Source organism: Symphalangus syndactylus, chromosome 12, assembly GCF_028878055.3.
Source record: "Symphalangus syndactylus isolate Jambi chromosome 12, NHGRI_mSymSyn1-v2.1_pri, whole genome shotgun sequence".
Classification (NCBI taxonomy): Eukaryota; Metazoa; Chordata; class Mammalia; order Primates; family Hylobatidae; genus Symphalangus; species Symphalangus syndactylus.
In genome coordinates, this window is record NC_072441.2 from 21,587,660 (window position 1) to 21,606,228 (window position 18,569).

An 18,569-nucleotide genomic window follows, 5' to 3' on the forward strand; every position below is an offset into this window, starting at 1 on the left:
TCGGGAGGCTGAAGTGGGAGGACTGCTTGAGCCCAGGAGTCCCAACACCAGCTTCACAACATACCAAGACCCTATCTCAAAAAAAAAAAAATTAGATTTTGGTAAGTATTACCAATTATTTCTCTAAAAAGAGTTTGCCAATATTATTAATATGTAAAATGTTTGCCAACCTGATGGGTATCTAGTTTGCATTTTTTTAGAAGATGAGGTTGAATATTTTATTTGTTTATTGCTTTTTTGTATTTCTTATTTTTTGGTTCACCTTTGTTATATTCTTGGTCATTTTTCTACTGAGTTGTTGGTTATAGTCTTAGTCATTTGCAGGAGTGCTTAATATAAATCTTTTCTGTTATATATGTTCTAAATTCATTTTCCCAGCCTGTGTGTTATTTTTTTATCTTCATGTTTTCTTTCACCAAACAAAAGTTTTAAAGTTGTATGTAGTCAATCTGTTGCCATTTTTCTTTATGACTTCTAGACTGGGTATCATGTTTAGTGTCAAAAGACAAAGTCACAACAAATTTAGTTTAAAGATCTTATTTGGGGCCGGGTGCTGTGGCTCACGCCTGTAACTCCAGCACTTTGGGAGGCCGAGGTAGGTGGATCATTGAGGTCGGGAGTTCGAGACCAGCCTGGCCAACATGCTGAAACCCCTTTTCTACTAAAAATACAAAAATTAGCTGGGAATGGTGGCACGTGCCTGTAATCCCAGCTACTGAGGAGGGTGAGGCAAGAGAGTTGCTTGAACCTAGGAGGCGGAGGTTGCAGTAGGCCAAAATTGCACCATTGCACTCCAGACTGGGCAACAGAGCGAGACTCCATCTCAAAAAAAAAAAAAAAAAAAAAAAAAAAAAAAGATCTTAATTGAGGTCAGGTGCTGTGGCTCACGCCTGTAATCCCAAAACTTTGGGAGGCTGAGGTGGGAGGATTGCTTGACCTTGGGAATTCAAGGCCAGCCTGGGCAATATAGTGAGACCCTATCACTATTAAAAAGAATAAAGAATTTAAAAAATATTTTTTTTAAATTTTAATTTTCTTTTATTTGCAATTCTAGAATCGGGCAACACCTCATACTATAAAACAGAGTGAGTGTTCCAATGAGCTGAGCAGAGGAGGTTGATTTAAGGAACTTTCTTATCATGCTGGCAAAAACTGGCCTGTTTAGGGATTTGGCTGTTGTCTCTGTGTCCTGATTTGTTGAAAGGTCAGATAAAGATCTTAGTTTCAGCAGGTTAGTGTGGAACTTCAGCATGACTGACTCCAGTTTGGTTTTGTCTGTTGGGCCTAGTACAGGAGCTCAGTCCAAACTAATGATCTATAATACATTTGATTTAACATTAGTAAAATATATATTTACGCTAGAACATGCAGTGGTTAATACAGTCTGAATGTTGTCCCCACCTAATCTCATGTTGAATTGTAATCCCCAGTATTGGATGGAGGGGGGCCTGATGACAGGTGACTGGATCACAGGGGCAGATCTCTCAGGAATGACTTAGCACCATCTCTTTCGTAGTAAGTGAGTTCTCAAGAGAGCTGGTTGCTTAAAAGCGTGTGGCACCTTTCCCTTCTCTCTCTCTTGCCTCTGCTCTCCCTGCGTGAGATTCCTGCTCCCGATTCACCTTCCACCATGATTGGAAGCAGCCCAAAGCTTCACCAGAAGCAAAGCAGCTACCAGTGCCATGCTTCATGTATAGCCTGCAGAACTGTGAGCCACTTAAACCTCCTTTCTTTATAAATTACCCAGCCTCAGGTATTTCTTTTTTTTTTTTCTTTTCAAAAACATTTTTTTTTTCAATTTCATGGAAAAGAGGTTTTTCATTTTTCCAAAAATTGTACCAAGGTAAAGCAAAGTTCTAGTTGATGCAGGTGCATTGTATAGGCATTAGCAATACTGCCCTCATTATGCACTCATTAGACAGTAGTGCAACCCCAAGAAATGGATGGTTACATATTTCTTTATAGCAATGCAAGAACAGCCTAACACATGGTGATATTAAGCAATGGGAGAACAGTGGGCATTAGAAGACACAGATCAGATTAGAATCTACCTTTCTGGATGGATGCAGTAGCTCACACCTGTAATCCCAGTACTTTGCGGGGCTGAGGCAGGCAGATCACCTGAGGTGAGGAGTTTGAGAGCAGTCTGGCCAACATGGTGAAACCCTATCTCTACTAAAAATACAAAAATCAGTTGGGTATGGTGGCACATGCGTGTAATCCCAGCTACTCGGGAGGATGAGGCAGGAGAATCGTTTGAACCGGAGAGGCGGAGGTTGCAGTGACACGAGATCACACCGTTGCACTCCAGCCTGGGTGACAGAGCAAAACTCCGTCTCAAAAATAAATAAATAAAAAGAATCCACCTTTCTCAGATCCTGTTATGTGGTTTCCAGCAAACCCTTAACCAGGAGGATTCAGTTTCTTTTTCCTTAAAAAAGATCCTATTAATATCTTCCTCTGGCCATTCGTTGAGAACATTAAATTAAATAACATTTGGAAACACTGGCAGGCTGGTCACAGTGGCTCACGCCTGTAATCCCAGCACTGTGGGAGGCCAAGGCCAGTGGATCACTTGAGCTCAGTACATTGAGACTAGCCTGGGCAACATGGCGAAACCCAGTCTCTACAAAAAATTAGCTGGCTGTGGCGGTGTGTGCCTATAGTCCCAGCTACTCAGGAGGCTGAGGTGGGAGGACTGCTTCAGCCTGGGAGGCAGAGGTTGCAGTGAGCTGAGATGGGCCACTGCACTTCAGCCTGTGCAACAGAGCAAGATCCTGTGTCAAGAAAAGAAAGAAGAAGAAGCAAGCACTGGCAGAGTGCTTAGCATGAAGTAGGCACTGGAGAAATTTTGATACAGTAAGAATAGGAATACTAGGTACCTGAGAGGAGAGGCAGAAAATGTCAGTGGACTAAGTGGAGTGAAAAAGAGGTGAGGAAGGCCGGGCGCGGTGGCTCACGCTTGTAATCCCAGCACTTTGGGAGGCCGAGGCGGGCAGATCACGAGGTCAGGAGATCGAGACCACGGTGAAACCCCGTCTCTACTAAAAATACAAAAAATTAGCCGGGCGTGGTGGCGGGCGCCTGTAGTCCCAGCTACTTGGAGAGGCTGAGGCAGGAGAATGGCGTGAACCCGGGAGGCGGAGCTTGCAGTGAGCCGAGATTGCGCCACTGCACTCCAGCCTGGGCGACAGAGCGAGACTCCGTCTCAAAAAAAAAAGAAAAGAAAAGAAAAAAAGAGGTGAGGAAACAGGACTAGAAAACTCTAAAAGCATGCACACTTAGGTAGTGCAGCAGTGTTTTTGTCCAACTATTAAATAGCACAACCCTAAATTCCTGTCATACTCCTGATCTTTCACTTTAGTGTTCAGGATCTCATAGTAAATATGCAAAATTTGATATTCATTTAATATCGGTTGCTGTGATACTTTTTGCAAACCTCTTCTTTTTTTTTTTTTTTTTTTTTTTTTGAGATGGAGTCTCACTCTGTCCCCCAGGCTGGAGTGCAGTGGCGCTATCTCGGCTAACTGCAAGCTCCGCCTCCCGGGTTCGTGCCATTCTCCTGCCTCAGCCTCTCCGAGTAGCTGGGACTACAGGTGCCTGCAATCACGCCCGGCTAATTTTTTTGTATTTTTGTAGAGACGGGGTTTCACAGTGTTAGCCAGGATGGTCTCCATCTCCTGACCTCGTGATCCACCCACCTCGGCCTCCCAAAGTGCTGGGATTACAGGCGTGAGCCACCACACCCGGCCTCAGTTTTCTGTTCTCGTGTTAGTTTGCTGAGAATGATGGCTTCCAGCTTCATCCATGTCCTTGCAAAGGACATGAGCTCATTCTTTTTTATGGCTGCACCTTCCTTTCTTTTTTTAAGAGATGAGATGTTACTTTGTTACTCAGGCTGGAGTGGAGTGGTGTGATCATAGCTCACTGCAGCCTTGAACTTCTGGGCTCAAGCAATCCTCCCACCTCAGCCTCCTGAGTAGCTGGGACTACAGGTGTGCACCACCACGCCTGGCTTGAAGGCAGCTTTCTCACAGGAATTTTTATGCCTTGCTATAGGTAAGAAAGGGCAGTTCAGATGGTGCTTTCCACAACTGCCGCTTCTCAAGTGCTTTCAGCTAGAAATAAAGTGCAAACTGAGCATTTTGGACCATTATGTCCTTAACTTCTTCAGCATCAAGACTGTTTCTCCCCATTTCTTGACTTGTCTTTCTGCAATGTTGGCATCATTTCTAGGCTTACACATATACCTCCAGACTCAGGTCATCCTTACTGTTACAGTCCTGGAAAAACAAGACAGCCTCAGCTCAGTAGTTCCCGTACAAATTCCAACGTTTAGGGTGTTTGGCATAAGTGGAGTCACATGCTTATCCCTGAACTAAGTAATCATTGTTGCCAGGAAATATGGTATTGTCATTGGCCAGGTCAAGTCACATGCTCACCAGAAAGGTGATGGGGAACTAGCTCCACTCTTGCACGTATTGGGGAGGAGATGTTCTCAGTTAACACTTCTCAAACTTGAATGTGCCTTCAAATTGCCAGGGGAGCTTTTAAAATGCAGATTCTTCCTAGCACTTTGGGACGCCAAGGTGGGCAGATTACTTGAGGTCAGGAGTTTGAGACCAGCCTTGCCAATATGGTGAAACCTTGTCTCTTCTAAAAATACAAAAATTAGCTGGGCATGGTGGTGTGCATTTGTAGTCCTAGCTACTAGGTAGACTGAGACAGGAGAATAGCTTGAACCTAGGAGGTGGGAGTTGCAGTGAGCTGAGATTGCACCACTGCACTCCAGCCTAGGTGGCAGAGTGAGACCCCCTGTCTCAAAAAAATAAGTTAATTAATTAAATAAAATAAAAAATAAAATGCAGATTCTGATTCAGCAGTTCTGGAATAGGCCCAGAGAGGCTGCATTTCCAACAGCCCTTTTCAGATCAGACTCCCAAGGTGCATGCTAATCTGCTAAGTATTACCAGTGTAGTTAGGTGAAGTAACTACAGTAGTAGTAGCAGTAGTAGTAGTACAGTAGTTAGTTTGCACTAGGCCCCTAATATGAGGGTCCTAGTGCAAAATGAGAATGTGGGGCCCATCATTCAACAATTATTAAGAATTTTAAGAAAGTGATAACAAACCACTTAACCAAACACAGAGCTGTTCTACTCTTGGAGCGTGTGCAGCTTCACAGGTCACATGCTCATGGAGCCAACCTTGATTGTAGCCTGGTCACATGCCCATGGAGCCAGCCTTGATTGTAACCTTCTGTTTTGATGAGGTTGAGTTGGGACCAGAGCAGGATTGCTGTAAACAGTAGGGGAGAGGCAGAGGCAGAACCTGTGGTCCTTCTCTGCTCTCCTCCAAACAGATTTGGCCTCATCTTTGAATGAATGTTGAACATTTGAAAACCAACCACCTTTTTGCAGAAGCACTAGTTACCCGCCTGTTTGTGGAGCCCATATATCTCAATCCAGTTCTCGTCAGGAAAGCCATGAAATGCTAATCTTTTATTCTTAGTTGCCACTGACTTTGCCTCCATATTAGGCTAGATGTTCTTGCTCTGTGTCTCCAAAGGCCTTTACACTTTCACAACCATAACCCTTCGCATGTATTATTTCCATTAACTAGTTTGGTCGTCTGTGTTTCCTCCTGGACTGTAAGTTCAAGGAGGGGTAGAGACAGTGTCTGTCTGGTTTATCTTTGTGGCGCCTTTCTTTAGGATGGTGCCTGCAGTAATGCTTCTAAATTTACATTAACTGAGTTGACAATCAGAGTAACAGTTAACATATCTGGCATTGTCAGATGTTTTAATTTTAGCAGTTTTGGTGGGTGAGAAGTGGTATCCTATTGTGGTTTTAATTTGCATTTCCCAGATGACTAATAAGGTTGCGCACCATCTCATGTATTTATTGACCTTTTGAATACCCTCTGTATTCGTGTGCTAGGGTTGTCATAACAAGGTACCACCGACTGGGTAACTCAAACAACAGAAATTTATTTTCTCACAATTTTGGAGGCTAGAAGTCTAGAAGATTAAGGTGTCGGCAAGTTTACTTTCTTCTGAGGGCTCTCTCCTTGACGTGTAGAGGGCTGTGTTCTCCTGTGTCTTCAGTCTTCCCCTGTTTGTGTGTGTCCTAATCTCCCCTTTATAAGGACAGCAGTCATATTGAATTGGGGCCCACCCTAGTGACCTCATGTTAACTTAATTACTTCTTTAAAGATGCCATCTCCAAATGCAGTCACATTCTGAGGTACTGGAGTTGGGGCTTCAACATATGAACCTGGGGGGATACCATTCAGCTCCTAACATCCTTTTTTGTATGAGTGTCTCTTCAAGTCTCTTGCCCATTTTTCTTTTGAGTTATCCGCTGATAGGAGCTCTTGATATCTCTTTGACTCAAGCCTTTTCTTCAAGCCCTCTGCTGTTGGTTACATGGGTTACAACTATCTCCATCCATTCTTCTAATGATATCTTCTAATAAATTGAAGTCCCTAATTTTAATATAGTCCAATTTGTCAGTGTTTCCCTGTATGACTAGTGCTTTTCTTTTTCTACTGAGAAAATCTTTGCTTCCTCCAAAGTAATGAGACATTCTCTATGTCTCTTCAAAACTTTTGTTTGTTTTACATTTTATATTTAGACATATGGTCCACCTGAAATTTCTTTTTATGTATGGTGTAAGGAAGAGTTCAATATGTATTTTTTGAAACATATTTAATTGATCCAGCACCACTGATTGAAAAAAATATATATTTTCCTCTCTACTCTTGCATTGGATCTATAAGTCATTCTGCAGAAAAATTGATATTTTAATAACATTAAGTCTTTAAGTCTATGGTTTTATTATCATGAATTCTGCTTAGGACTTCTTGATATTTATTTTTCTTAAATCTGTGGCTTGATAACTTTTGTCATTTTGGAAAACTCTCAGAAATCATCTCTTCAAATAAGAATTCTTCTGCTATATTCTCTTTCTTCTATCTGTGGAATCCAGTTACATGTATGCTAGACCTTTTTATTCTGTCTCATATGTCTCTTAGATCTTTTTGTCTTTCCCTACTTCAGTCTGCATATTTTGTTCTGGCCTGTATTCCAATGTACTTATTTTCCTTTCAGCTGCATCTAATATACTATTAAATCAATCCATTCAGTTCTTGCTTTGTAATTGTATTTTTTCAGGCCTAGAATTTCCATTTGATTAATTTTTATAGTTTTCACTTCTCTGCCAAACTTTTCCATTTTGTTATTTAATTTCTTAAACATTAATTTCTTAATTTGTTTAGTTTTATGAGAACTAAAATTCTCATTAAAATGCACATTTAAAAATTCCAATATTTATATCTTCCATGGCTCTTTCCAGTTTGGGGTCAATTATATATTATTTTTGTAGGCCTCCTTGTTTCTTAACCCACCTCTAAACATTTATATGTGAAAAATTATAAGAGCAATTTGAGGCTTTGGAAAATGTTCTCTTCCTCCACAGAGGATTAACATTTGCTTCTAGTAGCAAGTTTGGCCAGAAGTAGGTCATCTTAATGCAATCTGGGATTAAAATAATCCAAAGCTAGGCCTCAGTTCTTGTGAAGTCTGTTCTTATTCACATTTATTCCTGAGATGATGCCCTTCAGGATCCCCACTGAATGCCTGAAGTGCCTACCAGGGAACCTTTTCTATCTTTGTCTTTTTTTTCCTCCACTTTTTTTTTGTCCCTACAGCTCACAGGACACCTCATGGAGCTCCTCAGCCACCAGCCACTTTGTCGGGTTCCTCTAAGGGGAAAGGGTCTGAATACCAGGCTCACATATCTAGGTTTTCTTTGTCTTCCAAGACTTGGTCCTGCAAATTCTGTCTTCCCTGGTCTCTTGTCAATTAGGTTTGGATGGGAAAATATATAACTAGAGTTGGTTTCTTAGAAGCTGACTTTCTGAGATGGTTCTATTGTCAGGTCTGCTGAGTTGTGCTCAGATGTCTGTCTCTTGGTTGCCTCCTGGTACTGCCTCTTGAACAAAGAGCATCATCACCAATCCTTTTGTGATGGTTACTACTGAGTGTCAACTTGATTGGATTGAAGGATACAAAGTATTAATCCTGGGTGTGTCTGTGAGGGTGTTGCCAAAAGATATTAACATTTAAGTCAATGGGGAAGGCAGATCCATCCTTAATCTGGTGGGCACAATCTAATCAGCTTCCAGCGAATATAAAGCAGGCAGAAAAATGTGAAAAAGAGACAATGGGCCTGGCATCCCAGCCTACATCTTTCTCCCCTGCTGGATACTTCCTGCTCTCGAATGTCAAACTCCAAGTGCTTCAGTTTTGGGACTCAGACTGGCTCTCTTTGCTCCTCATCTTGCAGACAGCCTATTGTGGGACCTTATGATAGTGTAAGTTAATACTTAATAAACTCATATATATATATGTGTGTATGTGTACATCACACACACACACACACATACACACACACACACACACACATATCCTATTAGTTCTGTCCCTCTAAGAGAACCCTGACTAATACAGATTCTGGTACCGGGAATGGTTCTAGAGGAACAGAATATTAAGGATGGAGTTCTTTATTTGGTTTTGGGGTTTCTGGAGTTGGCTGCTTAATATGATTAGACCCCAAAATGCTAGGGACTGTACTTCCAATAGTATAGATAACACTGATAGTCCTTGGCATGAACTGTTTACAGAGTTATGGAAAATGAATGCATCTGATGCTCCTGATTCACCGCTCGTGAGAGGCAAGGAGTTTAGTGACTCTATACGAAATACCTTTGACCATATGTGGAGAATGAAGGAACATATTGAGGCTGGTTTGTTGCTCCTAAGCTCAGTGGACAAAGTGATGAAAGAAAATGATGAACTCAGGGATTCTGTCTCCTGGCTTCAGAAGCAGATACTGAGCCTCAAATCTGCTAAGATTTCCCTGAGTGAGAGTCTTGTCTCCTGCAGAGAAAGAGCTGAAGTTGTGGAAAAACAGACACGAGCTCTTATTGTGTGAGTGGCTGACCTGCAGTGAAAGATGCATGCACAGCCTCGCTAGGTGTATACTGTTAAAGTGAGGGCATTGATTGTGAAAGAATGGGACCCTGCAACTTGGAATAGGGACGTGTGGGAGGACCCTGATGAAGCTGAGGACACTGAGTTTGTAAACTCTGATGAGCCTTTTTTGCCAGAAGGAACAGCTTCCCATCCCCAGTAGCGGCAACATCCCCTCCCTGACCCATGCTGCCATAGCCTTTCCACCTTTGTCTGAGGAGATAAACCCTGCACTGCCTGAGGCAACAGTGATGGCCTCCCCTGAGGTGGTTGCCAGGCAAGGTAATATTGATTCTCCCCAGAAGTCACCCTCATCACCTCTGTTTGCTTCTACACTTATAACTTATTTGCTTGGTTAGCTGAAATATGGATTAAAATATGGCCCACTGTGAGCAAGCTGGAAATGCCTGATCTCTCTTGGTTTAATGGAGAGGAAGGGATCCAAAGGCTTAGGGAGATTGGGATGGTGGAGTGGATTAGTCATTTTAGACCTCTCATCCCAGCTGGGAGGGTCCAGAAGATATACCCTTGACTAATGCCTTGCCAAATAGATTTGCCAGGGCGGCACCTGCATCTTTGAAGAGCCCTGTAATGGCTCTTCTCTGTATGTCAGATCTAACAGTGGGAGCTACAAAATTTAAATACAATGAGAATGATCAGATCACGAGGTTGCAGGGGCCAAGTAGCAGCACTCAACTGTCAAAGGCAAGGTGGGTGTAGCTCCTGTAATGGACAGCAGAGGCAAAGCAGAAATCAGAATAGTCTTGCTCATCATCACTGGCCATCAGAGAAATGCAAATCAAAACCACAGTGAGATACCATCTCACACCAGTTAGAATGGCCATCATCAAAAAGTCAGGAAACAACAGGTGCTGGAGAGGATGTGGAGAAATAAGAACACTTTTACACTGTTGGTGGGACTGTAAACTAGTTCAACCATTGTGGAAGTCAGTGTGGCGATTCCTCAGGGATCTAGAACTAGAAATACCATTTGACCCAGCCATCCCATTACTGGGTATATACCCAAAGGATTATAAATCATGCTGCGATAAAGACACATGCACACGTATGTTTATTGCGGCACTATTCACAATAGCAAAGAGTTGGAACCAACCCAAATGTCCAACAACGATAGACTGGATTAAGAAAATGTGGCACATATACACCATGGAATACTATGCAGCCATAAAAAAGGATGAGTTCATGTCCTTTGTAGGGACATGGATGAAACTGGAAACCATCATTCTCAGTAAACTATTGCAAGGACAAAAAACCAAACACTGCATGTTCTCACTTATAGGTGGGAATTGAACAATGAGAACACATGGACACAGGAAGAGGAACATCACATTCCAGTGACTGTTGTGGGGTGGGGGGAGGGGGGAGGGACAGCATTAGGAGATACACCTAACGCTAAATGATGAGTTAATGGGTGCAGCAAATCAACATGGCACATGGATACATATGTAACAAACCTGCACATTGTGCACATGTACCCTAAAACCTAAAGTATAATAATAAAAAAAAAGAAATTAGAATAGTCTGACTCATGTAGAACTCTGGCATTGGCAAATTAATCATGGTGTTCCTAGAAGCGAAATTGACAGGAAGCCTACTGCATTCCTATTTAAATTATACAAACAGAAAACTTTTAGGTAGAATGGATAAAAGACTAAATTGAATTATAAAAACAGAGAGTCACAGCCCCTCAATCAATTTCCAGACTTGAGCCAGTTTACAGACTTAGAACCCCTTGAACAAAGGGGAGCCGCATCCCTTTGGAGGAGGACCCCACTACATTACCGACAATTTATTCAGTGAATTTTTCCCCCATCCTTCCCCAAGGAGAGAGCTGGCTTTTTACCAGGGTAACTGTGCACTGGGGAAAGGGAAATGATCAGACATTTCAGGGATTACTGGTCACTGGCTCTGAGCTGATGTTGATTGCAGGGGATCCAAAACATCACTGTGGTCCTCCAGTTAAAGTAGGGGCTTATGGAGTTCAGGTAATTAATGGGCTTTGGTGGAAACTGAACGTTTGACTATGGGTCATCAGGTCACCATGCGACCTGAACTGCCTATCATGAACTGGGTGCTATCTGACCCATCTAGCCATAAAGTGGGTCACACACAGCAGCATTCCATCATCAAGTGGAAGTGGTAGACACGTGATCGGGCTCAAGCAGTTCCTGAAGGCACAAGTAAGTTACATGAGGAAGTGGCTCAAATGTCCAGGGTCTCCGCTCCTGCCACCCTACCTTTTCTCCCCCAGCCTGCACCGATGGCCTCATGGGGAGTTCTCTATGATCAGTAGACAGAGGAAGAGAAGACTAGGGCCTGGTTCACAGATGGTTCTGCACAGTATGCTGGCACCACCCAAAAGTGGACCTGCAGCACTATAGCCCCTTTCTAGGACATCCCTGAAGAACAGCGGTGAAGGGAAATCTTCCTCGTGGGCAGAACTTCGAGCAGTGCACCTGCATGTGCACTTCACATGGAAGAAGAAATGGCTAGATGTGAAATTATATACTGATTCATGGGCTATAGCCAATGGTTTGGCTGGAGGGTCAGGAACTTGAAAGAAGCATGATTGGAAAATTGGTGACAAAGAAATTTGGGGAAGAGGTATGTACTGGACCTCTCTGAGGGGTCAAAAACTGTGAAGATATTTGTATTCTATGTGAGTGCTCACCAATGGGTGACCTCAGCAGAGGAGGAGTTTAATAATCAAGTGGATAGGATGACCCACTCTGTGGACACCACTCAGCCTGTTTCCCCAGCCACCCCTGCCATTGCCCAATGGGCTCATGAACAAAGTGGCCATGGAGGCAGGGTTGGAGGTTTTGCATGGGCTCAGCAACATGGACTTCCACTCACCAAGGCTGAGCTGCCTGACTGTGGCCCTGCTGAGTGCCCAACTTGCCAGCAGCAGAGACCAACACTGAGCCCTCGATATGGCACCATTCCTCGGGGTGATCAGCCAGCTACCTGGTGGCAGGTTGATTATATTGGATCTCTTCCATCATGCAAAGGGCAGAGGTTTGTCCTCACTGGAATAGACACTTACTCTGGATATGGGTTTGCCTATCCTGCATGCAATACTTCTGCCAAGACTACCATCCATGGACTCACGGAATGCCTCATCCACCATCATGGTACTCCGTGCAGCATTGCCTCTGACCAATGGACTCACTTTAGGGGTAAAGAAGTGTGGCAGTGGGCTCATGCTCATGAAATTCACTGGTCTTGCCATGTTCCCCATCATCCTGAAGCAGCTGGATTGATATAATGGTGGAATGGCCTGTTGAAGTCACAATTACAATGCCAACTAGGTGACCATACTTTGCAGGGCTGGGGCAAAGTTCTCCACAAGGCCGGGTGTGCTCTGAATCAATGTCCAATATGTTACTGTTTCTCCCAAAGCCAGGATGCACAGGTCCAGGAATCAAGGGGTGGAAGTGGAAGTGGCACCCCTCCCCATCACCCCTAATGATCCACTAGCAAATTTTTTGCTTCCTGTTCCTGCAACATTACGTTCCTCTGGCCTAGAGGTCTTAGTTCCAGAGGGAAGTACGCTGCCACCAGGAGACACAACAATGATTTCATTAAACTGGTAGTTAAGATTGCCACCTAGACACTTTGGGCTCCTCCTACCTTTAAGTCAACAGACTAAGAAGGGAGATACAGAGTTGGCTGGGGTGACTGACCCAGACTATCAAGATGAAATCAGTCTATTACTCCATTAGAGAGGTAAGAAAGAGTATGCATGGAATACAAGAGATCCATTAGGGCGTCTCTTGGTATTACTATGCCCTGTGATTAAGGTCAATGGGAAATTGCAACAGCCCAATCCAGGCAGGACCACAAATGACCCAGACCCTGCAGGAGTGAAGGTTGGGTAACTCCACCAGGAAAAATATATATGTATATATATATATATATTCACAAGGTCTGTTTGTTGCACAGAATTCTTTTGGTCTCAACTTTCTGACTTTGATGATAAGAATGTTACTTTCCTTCTGGTACAGGGAGGACATCTTCCATATGAGAGTTTTATTTCCTGTTTTCTGTGACATTTCACAATCTCCTTGTCAAGTCTGATTGTGAAGTTGTGGATTGTGCCACCTTACTGTCCCTGCATCTTTTTTTTTTTTTTAGATAGAGTATCACTCTGTTGCCCAGACTGGAGTGTAGTGATGCGATCTCGTCTCACTGCATCCTCCACCGCCTGCATTCAAGTGATTGACCTGCCTCAGCCTCCCCAGCAGCTGGGATTACAGGCACATCCCACCATGCCCAGCTAATTCTTTTTTTTTTTTAGTTTTTTTTAAATTATACTTTAGGTTTTAGGGTACATGTGCACAATGTGCAGGTTTGTTACATATGTATTCATGTGCCACGTTGATTTCCTGCACCCATTAACTCGTCATTTAGCATTAGGTATATTTCCTAATGCTGTCCCTCCCCCCTCCCCCAACCCCACAACAGTCCCCGGAGTGTGATGTTCCCCTTCCTGTGTCCATGAGTTCTCATTGTTCAATTCCCACCTATGAGTGAGAACATGCGGTGTTTGGTTTTTTGTCCTTGTGATAGTTTACTGAGAATGATGTTTTCCAGTTTCATCCATGTCCCTACTAAGGACATGAACTCATCATTTTTTATGGCTGCGTAGTATTCCATGCTGTATATGTGCCACATTTTCTTAATCCAGTCTATCGTTGTTGGGCATTTGGGTTGGTTCCAACTCTTTGCTATTGTGAATAGTGCCGCAATAAACATACGTGTGCATGTGTCTTTATAGCAGCATGATTTATAGTTCTTTGGGTATATACCCAGTAATGGGATGGCTGGGTCAAATGGTATTTCTAGTTCTAGATCCCTGAGGAATCGCCACACTGACTTCCACAATGGTTGAACTAGTTTACAGTCCCACCAACAGTGTAAAAGTGTTCCTATTTCTCCACATCCTCTCCAGCACCTGTTGTTTCCTGACTTTTTAATGATGGCCATTCTAACTGGTCTGAGATGGTATCTCACTGTGGTTTTGATTTGCATTTCTCTGATGGCCAGTGATGATGAGCATTTCTTCATGTGTTTTTTGGCCACATAAATGTCTTCTTTTAAGAAGTGTCTGTTCATGTCCTTTGCACACTTTTTGATGGGGTTGTTTGTTTTTTTCTTGTAAATTTGTTTGAGTTCATTGTAGATTCTGGATATTAGCCCTTTGTCAGATGAGTAGGTTGAAAAAATTTTCTCCCATTCTGTAGGTTGCCTGTTCACTCTGATGGTAGTTTCTTTTGCTGTGCAGAAGCTCTTTAGTTTAATTAGATCCCATTTGTCAATTTTGGCTTTTGTTGCCATTGCTTTTGGTGTTTTAGACATGAAGTCCTTGCCCACGCCTATGTCCTGAATGGTATTGCCTAGGTTTTCTTGTAGGATTTTAATGGTTTTAGGTCTAACATTTAAGTCTTTAATCCATCTTGAATTAATTTTTGTGTAAGGTGTAAGGAAGGGATCCAGTTTCAGCTTTCTACATATGGCTGGCCAGTTTTCCCAGCACCATTTATTAAATAGGGAATCCTTTCCCCATGTCTTGTTTTTGTCAGGTTTGTCAAAGATCAGATAGTTGTAGATATGCGGCATCATTTCTGAGGGCTCTGTTCCGTTCCATTGATCTATGTTTCTGTTGTGGTACCAGTACCATGCTGTTTTGGTTACTGTAGCGTTGTAGTATTGTTTGAAGTCAGGTAGCGTGATGCCTCCAGCTTTGTTCTTTTGGCTTAGGATTGACTTGGTGATGCGGGCTCTTTTTTGGTTCCATATGAACTTTAAAGTAGTTTTTTCCAATTCTGTGAAGAAAGTCATTGGTAGCTTGATGGGGATGGCATTGAATCTATAAATTACCTTGGGCAGTATCCCATTTTCATGATATTGATTCTTCCAACCCATGAGCATGGAATGTTCTTCCATTTGTTTGTATCCTCTTTTATTTCATTGAGTAGTGGTTTGTAGTTCTCCTTGAAGAGGTCCTTCACATCCCTTGTAAGTTGGATTCCTAGGTATTTTATTCTCTTTGAAGCAATTGTGAATGGGAGTTCACTCATGATTTGGCTCTCTGTTTGTCTGTGATTGGTGTACAAGAATGCTTGTGATTTTTGTACATTGATTTTGTATCCTGAGACTTTGCTGAAGTTGCTAATCAGCTTAAGGAGATTTTGGGCTGAGACAATGGGGTTTTCTAGATATACAATCATGTCATCTGCAAACAGGGACAATTTGACTTCCTCTTTTCCTAATTGAATACCCTTTATTTCCTTCTCCTGCCTGATTGCTCTGGCCAGAACTTCCAGCACTATGTTGAATAGGAGTGGTGAGAGAGGGCATCCCTGTCTTTTGCCAGTTTTCAGAGGGAATGCTTCCAGTTTTTGCCCATTCAGTATGATATTGGCTGTGGGTTTGTCATAGATAGCTCTTATTATTTTGAGATACATCCCATCAATACCTAATTTATTGAGAGTTTTTATCATGAAGGGTTGTTGAATTTTGTCAAAGGCCTTTTCTCCATCTATTGAGATAATCATGTGGTTTTTGTCTTTGGTTTTGTCTTTGGTTTATATGCTGGATTACATTTTGTCTTTGGTTTTGTCTTTGGTTTATATGCTGGATTACATTTATTGATTTGCGTATGTTGAACCAGCCTTGCATCCCAGGGATGAAGCCCACTTGATTATGGTGGATAAGCTTTTTGATGTGCTGCTGGATTCGGTTTGCCAGTATTTTATTGAGGATTTTTGCATCAATGTTCATCAAGGATATTGGTCTGAAATTCTCTTTTTTGGTTATGTCTCTGCCAGGCTTTGGTATCAGGACGATGCTGGCTTCATAAAATGTGTTAGGGAGGATTCCCTCTTTTTCTATCGATTGGAATAGTTTCAGAAGGAATGGTACCAGTTCCTCCTTGTACCTCTGGTAGAATTCGGCTGTGAATCCATCAGGTCCTGGACTCTTTTTGGTTGGTAAGCTATTGATTATTGCCACAATTTCAGAACCTGTTATTGGTCTATTCAGAGATTCAACTTCTTCCTGGTTTAGTCTTGGGAGGGTGTATTTGTTGAGGAGTTTATCCATTTCTTCCAGATTTTCTAGTTTATTTGCATAGAGGTGTTTGTAGTATTCTCTGATGGTAGATTGTATTTCTGTGGGATCGGTGGTGATATCCCCTTTTTCATTTTTTATTGCATCTATTTGATTCTTCTCTCTTTTCTTCTTTATTAGTCTTGCTAGCGGTCTATCAGTTTTGTTGATCTTTTCAAAAAACCAGCTCCTGGATTCATTAATTTTTTGAAGGATTTTTTGTGTCTCTATTTCCTTCAGTTCTGCTCTGATTTTAGTTATTTCTAGCCTTCTGCTAGCTTTTGAATGTGTTTGCTCTTGCTTTTCTAGTTCTTTTAATTGTGATGTTAGGGTGTCAATTTTGGATCTTTCCTGCTTTCTCTTGTGGGCATTTAGTGCTATAAATTTCCCTCTACACACTGCTTTGAATGTGTCCCAGAGATTCTGGTATGTTGTGTCTTTGTTCTCAGTGGTTTCAAATAACATCTTTATTTCTGCCTTCATTTCATTATGTACCCAGTAGTCATTCAGGAGCAGGTTGTTCAGTTTCCATGTAGTTGAGTGGTTTTGAGTGAGTTTCTTAATCCTGATTTATAGTTTGATTTCACTGTGGTCTGAGAGACAGTTTGTTATAATTTCTGTTCTTTTACATTTGCTGAGGACAGCTTTACTTCCAACTATGTGGTCAATTTTGGAATAGGTGTGGTGTGGTGCTGAAAAAAATGTATATTCTGTTGATTTGGGGTGGAGAGTTCTGTAGATGTCTATTAGGTCCACTTTGTGTAGAGCTGAGTTCAATTCTTGGATATCCTTGTTAACTTTCTGTCTCGTTGATCTGCCTAATGTTGACAGTGGTGTGTTAAAATCTCCCATTATTATTGTCTGGGAGTTTAAGTCCCTTTGTAGGTCACTAAGGACTTGCTTTATGAATCAGGGTGCTCCTGCGTTGGGTGCATATATATTTAGGATAGTTAGCTCTTCTTGTTGAATTGATCCCTTTACCATTATGTAATGGCCTTCTTTGTCTCTGGTTTAAAGTCTATTTTATCAGAGACTAGGATTGCAACCCCTGCCATTTTTGTTTTCCATTTGCTTGATAGATCTTCCTCCATCCCTTTATTTTGAGTCTATGTGTGTCTCTGCACGTGAGATGGGTTTCCTGAATACAGCACACTGATGGGTCTTGACTCCTTATCCAGTTTGCCAGTCTGTGTCTTTTAATTGGAGCATTTAGCCCATTTACATTTAATGTTAATATTGTTATGTGTGAATCTGATCCTGTCATTATGATGTGAGTTGGTTATTTTGCTCGTTAGTTGATGCAGTTTCTTCCTAGCCTCGATGGTCTTTACAATTTGGCATGTTTTTGCAGTGGCTGGTACCGGTTGTTCCTTTCCATGTTTAGTGCTTCCTTCAGGAGCTCTTTTAGGGCAGGTCTGGTGGTGACAAAATCACTCAGCATTTGCTTGTCTATAAAGGATTTTATTTCTCCTTCACTTATGAAGCTTAGTTTGGCTGGATATGAAATTCTGGGTTGGAAATTCTTTTCTTTAAGAATGTTGAATATCGGCCCCCACTCTCTTCTGGCTTGTAGAGTTTCTGCCAAGAGATCCACTCTTAGTCTGATGGGCTTCCCTTTGTGGGTAACCCGACCTTTCTCTCTGGTTGCCCTTAACATTTTTTCCTTCATTTCAACTTTGGTGAATCTGACAATTATGTGCCTTGGAGTTGCTCTTCTCGAGGAGTATCTTTGTGGCGTTCTCTGTATTTCCTGAATCTGAATGTTGGCCTGCCTTGCTAGATTGGGGAAGTTCTCCTGGATAATATCTTGCAGAGTGTTTTCCAACTTGGTTCCATTCTCCCCGTCATTTTCAGGTACACCAATCAGACATAGGTTTGGTCTTTTCACATAGTCCCAAATTTCTTGGAGGCTTTGTTCATTTCTTTTTATTCTTTTTTCTCTAAACTTCTCTTCTCACTTCATTTCATTCATTTCATCTTCCATCAGCAATACCCTTTCTTCCAGTTGATCGCATCTGCTACTGAGGCTTCTGCAATCTTCTAGTAGTCCTCGAAACATGGCTTTCAGCTCCATCAGCTCCTTTAAGCCCTTCTCTCCATTGGTTATTGTAGTTATCCATTCTTCTAATTTTTTTTCAAAGTTTTTAACTTCTTTGCTATTGTTTTGAATTTCCTCCCGTAGCTCAGAGTAGTTTGATCGTCTGAAGCCTTCTTCTCTCAACTCGTCAAAGTCATCCTCCATCCAGCTTTGTTCCGTTGCTGGTGAGGAACTGCGTTTCTTTGGAGGAGGAGAGGTGCTCTGCTTTTTAGAGTTTCCAGTTTTTCTGCTCTGTTTTTTCCCCGTCTTTGTGGTTTTATCTACTTTTGGTCTTTGATGATGGTGATGTACAGATGGGTTTTTGCT

At 42.2% G+C, this 18,569-nt stretch overlaps 1 non-coding gene across 1 annotated transcript; it reads right to left on the reverse strand.

The window, feature by feature from the left end:
- Positions 1-1,822: 1,822 nt before the first annotated feature.
- On the reverse strand, positions 1,823-1,948 carry LOC134735035 (U4atac minor spliceosomal RNA). The gene has a single exon (XR_010117896.1). It is a non-coding gene; the product is annotated as a U4atac minor spliceosomal RNA (small nuclear RNA).
- Positions 1,949-18,569: the final 16,621 nt, after the last annotated feature.